General features: G+C 35.7%; 1 pseudogene; it reads right to left on the reverse strand.

Moving 5' to 3' along the window:
- Positions 1-4,015: 4,015 nt before the first annotated feature.
- Positions 4,016-12,733, reverse strand: LOC137236172 (uncharacterized; annotated as a pseudogene).
- Positions 12,734-17,974: the final 5,241 nt, after the last annotated feature.

Here is a 17,974-nt window from a genome sequence, read left to right on the forward strand (position 1 = left end):
ACACAAATGCCTTCTTACGCTAAAAAGAAATTACTTGATTTATGTTTGAAATATTCTGATATTTTTGCATTAAAAACCGACTTAATGACGCTTAATAATTTCTACGAACAAAAACTTAGACTAACTGACAAAACTCCTGTCTATATTAAAAATTACCGTTTGCCATACACACAACGCGAAGAAATTAATAAACAAGTCGAAAACCTATTACAGAATGATTTAATCGAACCTAGTTTTTCAAATTATAACAGTCCTTTAATTCTGGTACCGAAAAAAGATCCAACAGGCAAAAAGTCGTATCGTATGTGCGTAGATTTCAGAGCAGTCAATAAAAAACTCATAGCCGACAAATTTCCACTAGCACGCGTTGATGACATACTCGATAATCTTGGCAGAGCCAAATACTTTTCAACTTTAGATCTTTTTTCTGGTTTTCACCAAATACCCCTTCACCCTAAATCCAGAGAAGTAACTTCTTTCAGTACAGATCGAGGAGCTTTTCGTTGGAAAGTTTTACCTTTCGGGTTAAATATTGCACCAAACTCATTTTCTCGTATGATGTCAATAGCATTTTCAGGAATTTCACCAAATCAGGCTTTTATGTATATTGACGACGTTATCGTCACTGGTTGTAGTGAGACACACCACCTTAAAAATTTGGAAAAAGTTTTCGAAACCTGTAGAAAGTTTAATTTAAAGCTGAACCCAATCAAATGCAATTTCCTTCGTTCTGAAGTAACTTTTCTAGGCCATAAATGTACGTCAAAAGGTTTGCTGCCAGACGATTCAAAAATAGACGCTATTAAAAGGTATACTAAGCCAAAAGACAAAGATGCGGTTAGGCGATTTGTCGCATTTGCAAATTATTACAGGCGCTTTATACCGAATTTTGCGTCACTGGCAGCGCCTTTAAATCGTTTAAATAGGAAAAAAGTTGAATTTGTTTGGGACGAAACGTGCGAAAACGCTTTCGAAAAACTAAAACAAGCACTAATGTCTCCTCAACTACTACAATACCCTGACTTCACAAAAGAATTTATAATTACAGTAGATGCTTCTAAGAGTGGGTGTGGCGCTATATTAAGCCAAAACCATGGTGATAACGATTTACCAATTTGTTTCGCGTCAAAATCTTTAAATAAAGCAGAACAGAAAAAAGCAATTATCGAATTAGAACTCCTAGCAATACATTACGCTATAAAGCATTTTCGTCCATATGTTTATGATACAAATTTCACAGTAAAATCCGACCATAGACCACTAGTTTATCTTTTTAACATGAAAGACCCTTCGTCTAAACTTTCTAGAATTCGATTAGAACTATCAGAATATAAATTTACGATTGAATATATAAAAGGAAAATCTAACGTTGTGGCTGATGCTCTTTCACGCATTAGTATAGACGAAATAAAAGAATCTACAAAGCATGTTTTAGCAGTCCAAACGCGATCACAAACCAAACAAAAGGAATTACAAAATAAAGACGATAATTTTACTGATACTTTTTGCGAAACGCCTAAAGTACAAGTTTATGACAAATTTTCATACAATTTTTCAAAAAAGATACCGCGAATAAAATCGACTATACAATTTAATAAAAATAATGAGATCTCTAATATACAAATTTATGCGCATTTAAAACATAAAAAATTAAATTTACTTAATTTTGTGAATGCTAACGGAAAAACAAATTTAGATGAGTTATTTTCGAGGCTTGAAAAAGCAGCCGGCAGTCACAATATTAAGCAGTTAGAATGGCCAAAAAATGATATATTTTTCAAAGAATTTTCAATTACAAATTTTAAAATCAGCGGTAATAAAATTTTAAAATCATTGCAAATAATACTAACAGACCCTGTAGAAACTGTAACAGAAACAGCGCAAAAACAAAAACTTATGACAATTTATCATGAGGACCCTCTGTTAGGCGGTCATTGCGGTACAAAACGATTATATTCCAAATTAAGAACAAAATACTATTGGAAAAATATGACAAGAGACATTGCGAAATTTGTCAAAAATTGCAAAAAATGCCTTTTAAATAAAGTAAAACCAAAAACAAAGGAAAATCTCGTGTTGACTCCAACACCCTGCAAACCCTTTGACATAGTAATTGTCGATACAATAGGTCCACTTCCGGAATCCAAATATGGTAACAAGTTCGCTGTTACTATGATTTGTGACTTTTCTAAATACCTGGTAACAGTAGCTGTACCAGATAAATCAGCAAAAACTATTGCTTGCGCTTTTTTTGAAACCTTTATATTAACATATGGTACAATGAAAGCTATTAGATCCGATTTAGGAACGGAATATAAAAACGAATTATTCTCTGAATTGACGAAACTTTTAAAGATTGATCATGATTTCTCAACAGCTTACCACCACGAAACTGTTGGTACTGTTGAAAGAAATCATAGAGTCTTTAACGAATACTTACGTGCGTATCTGAATGAAACGTATTCAGATTGGGATACATATTTAAAATACTTTACATTTTTACACAATACTACAAGTAGTTCGGTTTTTGATAATAAATTTACTCCGTTTGAATTAATATTTGGCAGAAAAACTACAATGCCACATGAATTGCAAAAAGAGCAAATTTATCCGATCTATAACGTAGAAAATTACGCAAAAGAGCTTAAGTTTAGAATGCAAAAATCGCATAAAATGGCAAAAAATTTGATTAATAAGCATAAGATTAGAAATAAAGATTTATACGATAAAACGGCTAAGTCTTTAGATATTAAAATTAATGATAGAGTTTTAGTACAAACAGAACCTAGGAATAAACATAAAAATATATATCAAGGTCCCTACATAGTAAAGAATATTGATGGGCCAAATGTAACTATTTGTGAAATAAGTAAAGAAAACGAAAAAATTGTACACAAAAATCGAGTACAAAAAATTAATTAATCTAATAATCTATTATTAATCATATAAATATATTTTAAAACCGCCAATGAAGGCTAAAAAAAAAAAATGTAACAAACAAATATACATTTAAGCGGGTAGATTTTACAATAAGAAAAAAAAAACCGGTTTACTTCAAACATTAAATTCAATATTTTGAACCAACTTTTATATATTTCACTTTATTCAAAATATTACTTTCATTTTTAATCATCTTTTTAGAAGTTGCACTGCGATGAACGAATGAGTCCCGGGTTAGAGCACCCTAATGCTAGCAAACTCCTTCGTTCATAACATTACAACAACATATTAGAGCCTAAAGAAGAATGTGGCAAGATTAATTACTAATCTCACCAAATTCTTCTTTTCTAAAGGGGGAAGATGTAGTGCCAAATTAAAATACATTAAAATAAATTGTAGATGGCAACCCTCTTTGGAAATGTCCAAGATGCAACCATACATCAGATGCACTCGGCATCACTAAAATTGTTAGAGTCGAGCAATTTGGAGAGTTTCTGATTGGTTGAAACTGCCGTTGATCGACGCCATGATTTATTTTCGACGCCATCATTAATTTCGTTGCTAAGCAACGTAAAGAAAAGCTGCCTAGCTACATAGTTGCGTTAGCGGCAGTTTTAGTTTAGTTAGTTAGAGTTGAGAGTTGAAGTGAACCGGCCGACCCTTAAGTACAAAAAGTAAAGGACTAAATTGAAAATCAAAAAATTACAGTTAGTGAAACTAAACCTGAGTGTGCAAATAAAAAAAAAGGGAAGTTAAAGGTTTAAATAAAAGAACATGTACATTACAAACAAAAACTAAATAAATTCTATTGAAAAAAACACAATGCAATAAAAGAATAATTGGTGAGTGCGGGTGTTTGTTTGTGTGCGCATTGGGCTGCACACCCACGAGCAAGCGTGAGTATGAAAAAGTGTAAAAAGAAATGGTTGGCGATGAAAAACCAACCGCCACACCGGGTCTTCTAGTAGTATATATAATTAGTTCATACACATATACACGGAACATCATTATAGTTAATTGAGCCACTTAGTACATTATTTACATATCAAGATGTATGAACCTTTGCATGTATACTTCAACATTGCGATTGCGAAGATTGTAAATTACCACTGCTCATCGATGTACGACCACTCATTATCATATCCGACTGTACACGCCCGCTAGGTGCACGTTGTTGATTTGGTGTTGTTGGGGTACTACTATAGATCGCAATAAAATTCGTACTAGAATTTGTTGAAGAAATAGAACCACGTGATGAATCTGTGGAGATGGACGATGTTACCGAGGAACGTGTTGTTGGTGTCGTTGCAGATTTTTGTCGTCTCTTTATAAGGGTATCGATAATTTGTGGTGGTGGCATTATGTTATCTGTCGAGCCCCAGGATTTGTGCAATTTTTCCAATTGATGCGTTAAATTATTCATATTAGCAGCAATACTGGCACGCGACCCAATAGTTTACTATTACTACTGTTGCTACCTTTGTGATGGTGTGACGTTCCAAACCCTGATGGTTTCGTCTTCATCATCATGGGATTCCGCATAGTCCTACCACTTTGTGGAAGATGACGACGACCTTGTAGATGGTGTCGGTGAGATCGCTGGTGATGACGATTTGCCATTGCCGCGTGAGAGAGTGTATACCCATTGCCCACTACCAAGAAGTTGCTGAACGCTTCCGTTGTATTCTTCACTCGGACATTCAAATAACCAATCCGAAGGAATCCCGAATCTTTTTCCCCTTTACGAAATTGTGAGAGAATGAATGAATAAGTAAGAAATTAACTCAAATAAGGTTTGCGAAAGTTTCGAGACGTATGCACAGCAACGCCAAAAGCAGTTGATAAATGTGGCTTCTTAGTCTACTATAGGCTTGAAAACTAGAGTTAAGTCAATATTATTGATACACCCTGAGACACGAATAAATCCGACCGGTTGTGCCCACTGAATAATTCAACATTTCGGGTTTTTTTAAACATCTGGGAGAAGTTTTTATAGCTTACTATATTTTTTCTCCCCTACTTTTCCATTTCTCCCACTTCGAATAATCCTCCTTATCACTGGCTTTATACTTATAATCCTTTCTCTCGCTCCCCCTTTCCCTTATTATCTCGCTCTCCTTATTCAATTCCTTATATTTCATATTCCCTGCTCCCGCTTCCTCTTGAGCCATAAATACGAGTTTTTTAATATTGTAATGTGCGCAGCTTATTTCCCGAAAAAGGCTTTAGATATCGACGCAGCACCCTATCGCAGAATTTTATTGAAGAACACCGCCTCTTTCAGTTTTTCATTGTGAACACACTATCTCACCTGACAATTGCTGACTGAGATAGGGTGCTTTCGAAATGGCAGCTAAGATACAAATATCAGTTCTTTAAATATTTATGTGGGCGAAGGTCACCGCACTATCCGCTTAAAGACGAAATTCGTTAATAACTCATTCATCTGCAACCAAGCATTTATGGAGAGAAAGAAGCATATAAGCGCGACAACCTCCTAAGAGATTTTTGGAAGAGCTTTTCTTACAATTAAAGTCGTGCACCTTTTTTTTAATTTTGCTTACAATTTGGCGGGACGGGACCTACTTAATTTATGCCAACTCCGAACGGCATCTGCAAGGCAGATGAGTTTTCACTAAGAGCTTTCATGACAGAAGTACATCGGAGTGCTTGCGAAAACACTGCCGAGGGGCGACCGCTTTAGAAAAATTTTCTTCTAATTTAAAAAACTTGTTTCTAAAATTTTGATGTTGCTTTTGTCCGGGCGTGAACCCGGGATCTTCGCTCCGTATTGTTCGAAGGACTCAAACTCACCGTTAATACGCTTATTGGACCTTCTACAAGGTCAGACAGACATGGCAAGGACCTGTCGGAGCCGATGCTAGAGAAAATTAAACAACAACTTAGCAATATGATGATGACATTAACATAATCGGCCTAAAGTTCTACTTTGAACTGGAAAATATAGTTTGATGGCGAACGAGGAGGAGGACAAAACGAAGTATCTGCTGTCGTCAAGCAAAGTGTCAGCGCATTTGCGTTTTGGCAGGCATGTCACTGTTGATAGATATAAAATCGAAACTGTGAATTATGCAAGGTGGGAGTATACGAGGGAAAAGGTTTCAGGAAGAGTTACGGATGAAGATTTAATGATTTGCTGTCAGTGATGTTGGTAATGCATCCACTTTTTTATTGTCTTCTAGGCTTATCAAACTATAAACATGACAATAAGTGGAAACGTCGAAACATTCTACCGAAGACATTAGAAGGAATTAACGAGTTCCCAAGACATAATGACGTCTCTTTCTAGAAATCGCATGTCAAATAACCATTTCTAAAAAAACAAACAAAAAAAAAAAATACTTTGACTCAATTTTCAAGGATAAAGTGGTTTCTTCAAATTTAGAGGTGATCTTTTGCAACTTTTTTAATTGGCATGGAGACCGAGTCCAATGCACAACCGTTTCATATAGATAAATAAATAAAAACGTTTTTCGAATGTCCGAACTTCACCGAAATCTTTGATGCAATTAATCGCTGGAATGCCTTGGCACGGAAAGCCCCTTCTATATAAAATTATGAAAGATAAGTTGAATGTATTATTTCTTAGCTAACAATAGAAATAGAAATTGTATACATAAATCCTTGTTGTTGAAACAGGAAAAGCTTGTATGAAACTGTGCAAAACATCAAAAAATGTAATAAAAGGGTTTAGTAAGAAATAAATTAAGTAACATAAAGTAACATAGCATAACATAACATAGTTAAGAACTCACGACGAATCGGTAAATGCTTCTAACGTTTGCTCAAATACTAAATCCTGAACCTTTTTACGTCGGCAATGCTTTGGTGCACTGCGTTCAACTTGCCACCAGGGGCTTAAGGTGCCAACACCAGCAGTAGCAGCCATATATATACTATATATACCACCGATCTGCATGATTTTTTCAGACAACAATATATGCTATATACGTAAGCATTCGTTGAAATGTGAATCCTCTAGCTCTTAAAATAGGGCAGTAATTACGAAAAGTTTCTTATCTGAACAATCGGTTGTGGGGGATATATACTATATATACGACCGATCTCATCAATTTTTTCAGGCAACAATATGTGCAATATACGAAAGTATGTGGTGAAGTTTGAAGCTTCAATCTGTTAAATTGAGTAAGATATTACAAAAATCCTCTTTTTCTGAAAAATCGGTTGTATGCTATAGTGGTCTGATCCGGCCGGTTCCGACAAATGTCTAATCGGACACCCAAATACACCTGCTCACCAAATTTTATCAAGATATCTCAAAAATTGAGGGACGAGTTTGCATACAAACAGACAGACGGACAGACCGACATGGCTAAATCAACTCAGCTCTTCAACCTGATTATTTCGGTATACTTAATGGTGGGTCTATCTATTTTCCTTTAAGGACTTACAATTTTGGGTTTCGTGACGAAATTAATATACCATTTCATTTTCATAAAAGGTATAAAAATAGGTAGGTACTTTGTGTGAGGATAAAAAGCTTCACGTTTTTTGTGGTCTGCATGTAAAAACTATGAAAACGAATCACGTATTTGAAAAATATATGACGTAAACGTAACTATTTGATGAAATTTGATGAATTTTGAAGCTTCTATCCGTTAAAAAGGGGCAAAAATTACAGTTTATATGAAGTATATAATATATATACCACCGATCACAATGATTTTTGCCGACAACAATATATGCTATATACGTAAGCATTTGGTGAAATTTGAAGCTTCTAGCTGTTAAAACGGTGCAGAAATTGCGCAAAGTTTCTTATCTGAACAATCGGTTGTATGAGATATATACTATGTATACCACCGATCTCAATGATTTTTTCAGACATCAATATATGCTATATACGTAAGCATTTGGTGAAATTTGAAGCTTCTAGCTGTTAAAATGGGGCCGAAATCGCAAAAAAAAATTATATATATACTATATATACCATCATATATATATTATATATATCACCGATCTCTATGATTTTTTGAAACAACAATGTATACTATATACTTACGTAAGCAATCGGTGAAATTTTAAGCTTCTATCCGTAAAAAAGGGGCAAAAATGACAGTTTATATAAAGTATATAATATATATACCACCGATCTCTATGATTTTTTCAGACAACAATGTATACTATATACTTACGTAAGTAATCGGTGAAATTGGAAGCTTCTAGCTGTAAAAATGGGGTAGAAATTGCGAAAAGTTTCTTATCTGAACAATCGGTTGTATGAGATATATACTATATACACAACCGATCTCTATGATTTTTTCAGACACAAAATATATGCCATATACGTAAGCATTCGGTGAAATTTGAAGCTTCTAGCTGTTAAAATGGGCTAAAATTGCGAAAAAATATATATATATATACTATATATATATATTCTATATATACCACCATATATATACTATATATACCACTGATCTGTATGATTTTTTCAGACAACAATATATGCTATATACGTAAGCATTCGTTGAAATTTGAATCCTCTAGCTCTTAAAATAGGGCAGTAATTACGAAAAGTTTCTTATCTGAACAATCGGTTGTATAAGATATAGACTATATATACAACCGATCTCTATGATTTTTTCAGACACAAAATATATGCCATATACGTAAGCATTCGGTGAAATTTGAAGCTTCTAGCTGTTAAAATGGGGCTAAAATTGCGAAAATATATATATATATATATACTATATATATATATTATATATATACCACCATATATTTACTATGTATACCACTGATCTGTATGATTTTTTCAGACAACAATATATGCTATATACGAAAGCATTCGTTGAAATTTGAATCCTCTAGCTCTTAAAATAGGGCAGTAATTACGAAAAGTTTCTTATCTGAACAATCGGTTGTGGGGGATATATACTATATATACTACCGATCTCATCAATTTTTTCAGGCAACAATATGTGCAATATACGAAAGTATATGGTGAAGTTTGAAGCTTCAATCTGTTAAATTGAGTAAGATATTACAAAAATCCTCTTTTTCTGAAAAATCTGTTGTATGGAGGATATATGCTATAGTGTTCCGATCCGGCCGGTTCCGACAAATGTCTAATCGGACACCCAAATACACCCGCTCACCAAATTTTATCAAGATATCTCAAAAATTGAGGGACTAGTTTGCATACAAACAGACAGACGGACAGATGGCCAGACGGACATGGCTAAATCAACTCAGCTCTTTAACCTGCTTATTTCGGTATACTTAATGGTGCATCTATCTATTTTCCTTTAAGGACTTACAATTTTGGGTTTCGTGACGAAATTAATATACCATTTCATTTTCATGAAATGTATAAAAACGGGAAAAAGGTGAAAAAAGTAAAAAAGTCATGAGCCAGAAAGCAAAATATAAGAAATTAGGTATTGAAGCGAACAAAAAGACCAAGCAAAGGTTGAATGTGGGACGATAGGCAAGAAAGTAAGGTAAGGAATAATAGGTAAATAAGTTACAGGTGGACTGTTGAAAAGATAGCAAAAACGGTGGGCAGGAGTAAGGAAACGGAACACAACAGGAGAAATATTAACAATTACACAGGTTTCCAGAACAAAATAAATTCATAAAAGTAAAAAAACTCACAAGGAAATTGAATAGATTTAGACTCCAGTTAAATTACCTTAACAGGCTAAATTTAAAATTTGAACTAATCAAACTCACGTAATGAAATCGTGATTAAAACTAACTAAAACAATATCAGCTAAGTTCAACAAAATTCAAATACAATATAAAAAAAACAATATAGATTCCGGCAGCGGCGCACGGATAACTCTGCTCCCTTCTTGGCCTCTCTCCTCGGGCTTGCTTTTCTACTCCAATTAGTGTTCCTCCAGGCTATGCTCAAGTGTAATGATTGCGGTACCAGGACAGGAGCGCTCAGATGCCCCTTTACTCCCTTGACGTATAGCCTGGCACCGTCTGTATGCTTCCCCTTCCTCTATATGAAATACTACCCCGCTTTTGTGTGTTTAGACTGTGTTGGTGGCTGGTGTGGCAAGTTCCTTTAATTTTAATACTACCTCGCCTTATTTTTGCGTTTGTGGCTCGTGATGGCGGCAACTTCATATTTTTGCGCAGCAATCTAAATGTGCAGAGGGAAGAATATTAGGGACTAGGGTCATGGCGAACGAGAAAGATACATTAGGGTGCATGTGGACTCACTATATTTATTGAATGTCATCTAGTTATGTCATTTTATTTATTTATTTGATTTTTTTATCTATATATTTAAGGTTATCTAGGTATTAGATTTTACTCAAATTTATCACTTTACGTATCTATGTATGTTATTTTATTTTAATTAGTTTTATATCTTATTTTATTTTATAATTTTAACTAATTTATTTTAATTTAATTTTACTTTTAACTTTCATTATTTTATTTTATTTTTTTACTTAATTTTATCTTTGTATATAATTTCATTTATTTCACAAAATTTTATTGATTGTAGGTATGTAATTTTATTTAAATTAATTTTCACATTTAACATTTTTTTTTTAATTCTTACTATTAGTCCACATGCACCATGGACTGGGGGAAAGGGGTTTCACTGGACTCACCTGGGGCTGTTGTCAAGCAGGGTATGGGATCCCGGTTCCTCCTTGGGATTCCGCTAAATTACCCGTTAGCACGGTTTTATGAAAAAAAACGCGAACTTTTTTTTCCGCAAAAAAAAATATACATAATTAAAACTTGCTTCCGCACTCACTTAAGTCAACTTTTCTTTTGAGACATTCTCTGCAATCGTTTGGTGGTCGTACCCCATAAATCAAAAGCCTTTCTTTCTCACCACTTTCACTCAAGAACGAAAGACACCAATACATACAATCCTATTTTGGCGGGAAACGACGGATATAAACTTTCACGAACTAACTTCACGTATACTAACTTCACGTATACTAACAGATTCATGTTCGAACATCTATCCATGTGTTTGCTTCCTACCAGTTACTAACACATGTAAACGTAGCTATGCTGGTATATGCACCCAGATACATACGTAAATGTTTGAACATCCTTACCATCGCATTAACCCACAGGCTGCCGCTACAACCACCAAAACCAACAGCTGTTTATTGTTAGAAATAAACACTTGGTTGATAGCAGTAATGAAGCGTAATTAATCAGGAATAAATTATATGGGCGGACGCCGTGGTGTGATGGTAGCGTGCTCGGCCTGCCACACCGAAGATCCTACATCAACATCATTGAATCATACATTTGAGTCCAGTTAGAGAACCGCAAGTTGTTAATTACATTTTTTCAACTTAAGTAATAGCATATTTTGCTCTTTTGAGGAGTGCGCTATGATTCTCGAGTTGAGCCACTGTTTCGAAACAACTTTTGAGATTTTAGAAGTATGCCTAGTTATAAACATGAGCTCTAAGGGTACTCAAGCCCAAATGCTTGTTGGGTATATGACGCTATTTCGTATGAACGCAAATAACTAATAGGTTAACTAGAGTTTAACCCTGGCAGAGCGGCCGCTTAAGCTTAGCTTAAACTTCAGTTAAAGTCGACTGAAAAACTGTAGAATAAGTTTAAACGTAGTTTAATTGACAAATTGAGTTGAACTTGTTCTGAAAAACCGGGCTTTATATCGGTAGTTCCTTTTTGTATCATGTTCTATTCATAAAGGGGGGAACTTTAAAGCTATGTTTAAAGTTTGATCTCACAACCTAAGGCATTTGCATGCGTCACATCTCAAATGAATACAGCCAAAGTTTTTTTTATTTTAAACGTAGTTATATTTTTTATTATTTATTTGTAAATAACACAAAGAGAAATATTGCCATTTGGACTGCTTATTGAAATATCACTATATCTCCGCTGCCGTTCCGAGAACGCTCTATCTTAGCATAAATTCTATGCTTTGACGTGAGCTAGGATGTTTATGAAAAAAGATCTGAAATGGGGCGTTCAGCCGAGTTAGGTGAACTCAGCAGTCGATTTAAAAAAAAACACTTTGCAATTAATTGTATTTCGCAAATTCTAGAAAAGCTCGAACATACTTATTTTTTACACTTGTATATAAAGTCGACTTATAGAAGTTCATCCCACCTACTAGCACCGCACCAAGTTTTCCTTCCGCAATGGCCGGTGCACCAGCATCTCCCCAACATGTATCACTAGTCCCTCCCAGATATCTTAAACAAATTACTATTGTTGGGAAATTTTTCCCTGCTTCCGCATAAAGACGCGCATAAAAATCTTTACATTCGTTGATTGGGGTTACTACAAATTCAGTAGATTGGAGTATATCCGAAGCTGGCCCTATGTATCCATCTTTCGGACCCCATCCACTAACTTCCAATTTTTTGCCCACGTCTAATTCAGTTTCGCATAAAGATATTGGTTTTATAAATGGGCTTTTGGTGAATGTTCTTTTTAATACAATCACGACTATATCAATTTCTTCCATTCTCGGATGATTGAAATGACATGGACGAATTATACGAGCCGCAGCGCTATTTTTTCCTGCTATATTCAAATTGGCTGTACCAGCGTTAACAGTGATGTCAGACAGGAGTACACCTTCCAAGCAAAATTCAGATGTCAGAACCTTGTTCAAAGTGAGCAAAGTACCAACGCATCGATAACACTCGTCATTACGTATTGCCACCAAATACGGTCTATTCGAATCTCTGCCTCCTATAACACGATATGTCGAATTCGTATTAATCAAAAGGCTGCTAAGGACGACAAGCAATATCACGAAAGAATTGCGTAAGTTCATTTTAATTTATGATTTTCCGTCTATTTTTTAGTTTAAAGTGAAGGAAGTCGAAATATGTGGGTGCTATTTATACAAAATTTTGTTGTGTAAATAAAAATGAGTTTTGAATTGGAAAAAAGACAGCCTCTAAATTTTTGTGATTGTAGCAGCATAAGTGTGACAAGAAAACATTTTAAATTAGGTACATTCGATTAATGAATACAAAAACAAAGGCATTAACACAGCGATATATCAGCACTCTCATGTTTTTGAGTGTACCCAGCCTGTAGTAGCCGACGTGGTGCTGGGTACTGGGTTCAACTCCCGGGCAATCTAACATCAAAAATTTAGAAAAAAAGTTTTTCTACCCGGGGTCACCCCTCGGCAGAGATTCGTCAAACTCTCGGGGTGTATATCTGCCATGAAAAGCTTCTCAGTGAAAATGCATCTGCCTTGCAAATGCCGCTCGGAGACGGCATAAAACATGTTGGCCCAGTCCCGCCAATTTTTAGGAAAAATAAGAAGGAGCACTACTCAAATTGAAAGGTAAGCTCGGCCTTAAATCTCTTCGGAGGTTATCGCGCCTTGCATATGTTTATTTAATTGTTTACTTATATACAATGATGGAAATAATAATTGAATAATGCGCCCTATAAAAATAGCATTTAAAGGTTGTTCTTTTGCGAAGAGGTGAAAGAGTAGAGGTTTGGAATGGAAAAAATTATAGGACAAAACGTGTTTATTGATATTTTTGCATTATAAATTGTAAAGAATTGCTGCTGAAGCTTCTTATAAAGCCCTGTGGAACTGCACTTGTATATCCCATATATGGAGCACTAAGAAAATATTTAAGAGAAAATATCGGTATTTCACTTTTAGAAATAAAAACGCGCCACAACTCTTCTTTTATTGTAGATAAGTATAAACTTTATTAAGTATAATTATTGTATATACTCGTATTAAGAATGTCGCTTTTATTTATTTTAAAGGTTTATTCGAGAGGGGATGTTTCCATTTAATATAAATCTTGTATAATTCTTTCATCGTGAGCTAAATTGGTGATACAGAACCTTTAACCTTTGTTATTTTGTAGTCGTAGATAAGTTTTCGGCATTCGTTTCTGGCAAGGATGCTCAGGGGGCTCCTGGAAGGAAGTGCATTGGAGTGAGGGCTAATAAATCACTTGGATCATGTGACATAGGAGAGACAGGGGAGAATTAAGCACTGCTTTTATTCGAAAGAGGAGTGTTGTGAATTCTTCGAACGTAAACCTTTGATTTCCTGTGGAATGGGTCTTAAAGATTTTTACCGCAGCTTCCTATAGGACGCCTATGTTTGGGGCATTTATGCCCCCTAAACTGCCAAGGAAAACCTGGTACCGCAAATCTTTCAGATACATCTACAGTTGCTTCTTTGATGAATATTGCGAGCTCTTTTTTTGGAATAGCTCGATTGGCACCAACGAATGTCTCTTCATTATCATATATTACTTTGCCCGGTAATCCGCGTCGTCCAACGAAACGAGAGAAGGCTGCCCTGAAGACCTCAGTTGTCTAACTTTTGCAAGACTCGAGAAGGACCGTTTTAGTAGAGAAGCATACAAATACGCAAACGTATGCTTTTGCGTATGAAGCTTGTCGCAAGGGGTCTTCTTCCCCATAAATGGACCAGCGAAGTCAACACCAGTGACGTAAAAGGACAGCTAGTAAGTGACACCACATTCGGGGCATAGCGGCCAATATTTGCCAACACATTCTTTGCTTATATATCGTGCGCGCTTTGCAGTTGAATATGTTTTTTTTTACTTCCTGCTTGAGTCTGGAATGTAGTTTTCCTTCTGTATCATGTAGGTCATTAGTTGCTTTTCGCCATGGAACAAAACTTTATGGAGCAAATCTAGAATCAGGGAGCTGAACTTCTAGTTGTCTGGGATAATAATTGTACAGCGTACTTTAGATCTCATATTAGCATTAACTAAACGACCGTCAATTTGGGATTTAGGGTCCGAGGGGAGTTTTTCTTGCTGATAGGGTTTGATTCTTCTAACTGAGTGATTTCTGCTGGGATATGATGGCTTTGCATTAACGTTATGAGTTTTATTTTAGCGTCGTACCCGTGAGTGGGGGCTATCGAATTGGATATCGGGTTGTTTTGAGTGTGACGGATGAAATGGCCCTAATGTGTTTTTTCTCTGGAGGGGATGGGTTGGAAGGGGTGTATTTTAGCCAGATTGTGTTCGGCTTAAAGAGCTGTTGGAGTCCATTCCAGTCGGTTCCTTCTTACCAGAGCTGTTGGAGAAGGACTTTGGCTAAAATCATTATTGGTGATAGCCATTCTGCCGCTACGGCTGAGAGTATTTGCCGTTTTCTAATTGACTTAAAGTCGGGAACTGGGTCGTATTAGTACGAAAACCACTCAGTTAATGCGTTCCATCGAATTCCTCAGGTTTTAGTAGTGTCATGGAATTTGAGAAATTCTGTATCTAGGACATCAGAATCTGGTATTGATTCCAGTCTTTTTGTTTGATTGCGATTATTTTTCTTAGATGAAAGCTTACTAATTTTTGAGCTTCGATAGTTTGGGTCACAGAATAGAGAGTGGACTGTATATCGTGTCCGCCAGAGAGGACATCATCTACGTAAGTTTCTCGTAGTAAGATGTTAGAGGCGAGGGTTTTTTCATTTGTGTTTTTTTTTTCTTTTTTCCGAAAGTTGCGGTTATTTATTTTGAAATCTGCTTTCGGATTGTGAGGGGCTTTCCTAAAGAGAGTTCTTTGGAAGTATTGATCTTCTTATTTGACTACGATTTTGCAATACATTTTTTCGAAGTCGTTTTCGAAAACGAACTTGTAGAGGTGCTGTATATAATGCGTCCTTCAGGGAGTCGCCTGTTGTGGTGGTTTAGAGGGCCTCACAACATTGGCTCTCGATCTTGATCGGGTTGCTGGGGTGTCTTCCTATTCGCAAAAGCGCTTGAGTAGGCTGCTGAGATCCGGTTATGTTGCCTCACTGACTTAAGTGGTGAAGACCGATACTAGTTACAGGACTGCTCCCTGGGTACCCATCCGAATCTGAGCGACAAGGGTTTCTTGGGGGTTATACCGTGATAACCATGTCGATTTTTGTAAGGTTCAGCTGACTTTGGAGACTTTATTAGTTGGGATAAAATTAGTGAGTTTGTGGGTAATTAGCATTGGTACAAATCCTTTGCTTAGATCAGAGGAGCAAAGTGTGACGTCGCAAGTTGTTGGATTGGGGATGCCAAAAACGTTTTTGAAAGCCTTGGTCAATGAGCGCACGAATTTATGATATTGCCTCGCGTAGTATATAGGGACGATTGCCATGGGGAATATGGTTGTTTCGCAGCTGCCAAGAAATATGCTGACACTGTGTGGGGCATGGCATCCTGAGATTTCTGCGTCGCTGTGTCACCTATCATGGTTGCTTACCATTTAGAGTAAAAATCCACCATTCTATTACTTTCGAAAATTAAAGTGTCAAGACTTGAGTCGGATCCACCAGCGAGAGATTAATTTTTATTTTCCAATCCCAATTTTTGATAAGTGCAGAAAAATTACTATTAGTATTTGTGAAGAAAATTGTATATATATCGATGTGTTTATATCCACATTAGAGCGTGCAAATTTTTAAAAAGGGCTGTACAAAATAAAATCCACACAATCATATTTTTCTGACCACGAGCAGTAGACCTATATAGGTGATACACCTAAAACAAAAAAACAAAAACAAATAACAACACCAATGCGATTATACATGTAAAGTAAATTAAAATAGTAATACAGGTTATTGAGTCATAAAATGTAATTTATTGCAAAAACCTTTAAATGTTATTTTTATAGGGTGTACTATTCCAAGGAAGATATTTAAGTTCTGCTGATATAATTGATTTAGTATTTGGGAGTAAATTGTCCGTATTCTTCTTTCCATCACTGTAAGTATTTGCACAATTGATTTGGTATATTAATTTGAGAACGATTATGTGATGTGTGTACAATGACTGTATTTTTAAGGAACAAATAGAGAAAAGTACAAAGGGAATACTTAATTAGTTCTATCTGTTTACAAACTGCTAATTAGTTCTATTGTGTTCTCCTCCCACAAAACCATAGGTGGGGGCAGTGCACTAAATTTTGATCAACAACACTGCTCGAAACTAAATGCGTTGACATAATCAAGGTCTTGTATTAAGTGTTAATGGGATATTAATTTGCTACCGATTTAAAATTTAATGAGCTTAATACTGTTTTCTCATTTCACCTTCTAATTAAATCGTAAATTTTTTGCTTTCACACAGAAGTAACTGTTCGATTAGTATGAAGGATGAAATGTCAAGCGAATAAAATGACAATGCTATATGACAGACAATCATGGCGGAATGATACAAGGTGGCAGCATGGTGACATACCTACAAACATAAATAAGAATTCCATGTACTTTGTTTTTGTAAATTCGATGGACAAATGTCAACATCGTACTGCGGCGGAAGTTGATGTATCAAATCAAATAAAAAAAGGTTATAATCAGCTGTTCGATGTGGCCACCTTGTATCGTTCCGCCATGTAGACAATGACATTTACTTTGACAAATGACATTTTTAAGCACTGAACACACCAAAAACTGAGAAACTGAACGCTCCAAACAGAGTTGCATTGTGCTTTTGACTTCATTAGGCATTCGATTAGCTACTAATGAAATAATTATAGATTCGAATTTTGTAGGGAAGATTGAGCTCACTAAGCGTCTTAATGTAGAAAACTGCCTTTATTATTCAATAAGCCGTCTGTGTGAAAACAGTATAAGACGGCATCTATAGGAATATAGAAATTGAGTTTACTTATGTATACCTCTTTGTCATCATCAGCGGTGGGCACCACTACATTTACACAGGTACCAAATTGGGAATGAGTTAGTAAACAATAACGCGTAGCGATCACGAAAGCAAAATCAATTATTTATTTAGTTTGATTTCAATGCTTGAACGGTAAGCACGTGTCACACGCATTCTTTGGTACTCTGTTTTAATCGCGTGTGCGACACTTTCTTACTCTTGGACCATCGAAATCAAACTAAAAGAGCTGTCGTTGATTTTGACGAAGTGGCCGTTGGGCTCTTGCTTATCGTATACATATATGGTCGCTTAGTAGGTGCTAAGCTCACGCCCACCCCGGGTCATCATTCAAAAATAGTTTTTAATTGGACGCTAATAATTAATTTCAATAAAGCAATAAGGAGACTGGAAAAA

Source organism: Eurosta solidaginis, unplaced genomic scaffold (genome assembly GCF_040869045.1).
Source record: "Eurosta solidaginis isolate ZX-2024a unplaced genomic scaffold, ASM4086904v1 ctg00001409.1, whole genome shotgun sequence".
Taxonomy (NCBI): domain Eukaryota; kingdom Metazoa; phylum Arthropoda; class Insecta; order Diptera; family Tephritidae; genus Eurosta; species Eurosta solidaginis.